The sequence below is a fragment of the Arachis duranensis genome, chromosome 6, assembly GCF_000817695.3.
Source record: "Arachis duranensis cultivar V14167 chromosome 6, aradu.V14167.gnm2.J7QH, whole genome shotgun sequence".
Lineage (NCBI taxonomy): Eukaryota > Viridiplantae > Streptophyta > Magnoliopsida > Fabales > Fabaceae > Arachis > Arachis duranensis.
In genome coordinates, this window is record NC_029777.3 from 66,539,594 (window position 1) to 66,540,154 (window position 561).

Here is a 561-nt window from a genome sequence, read left to right on the forward strand (position 1 = left end):
CAATACACCTCAAATGGCTCATTCGGCTCGGGTAACACTAACACAGGTGCAGTGGTCAACTTTTTCTTCAATGTCTGAAAGCTCCCCTCGCACTCAGGAGTCCAAACAAATGGAGTGTCTTTGCGGGTTAACTTTGTCATTGGCAAAGCTATCTGTGAAAAGCCTTTGATAAACCTTCAGTAATAGCCAGCTAAACCCAGAAAACTCCTTATCTCTGTTACGGTGGTTGGTTGCTTCCAATCCATCACAGCCTCCACCTTAGTTGGATCTACGGCTATACCCTTCTTACTCACCACATGGCCCAAAAACTTCACCTCGCTCTTCCAAAACTCACACTTCGATAGTTTTGCATAGAGTTTCTTCTCTTTTAGAATCTGCAACACGATCCTCAAGTGTTCTGCATGTTCTTCTTCAGTCTTGGAATAAATCAGTATGTCATCAATGAAGACAACAACGAATTTATCCAAAAACGGACGGAAAACTCTATTCATATAGTCCATGAATACCGCAGGAGCATTCGTCAACCCAAAAGACATTACAGTGTACTCGTAATGACCATAA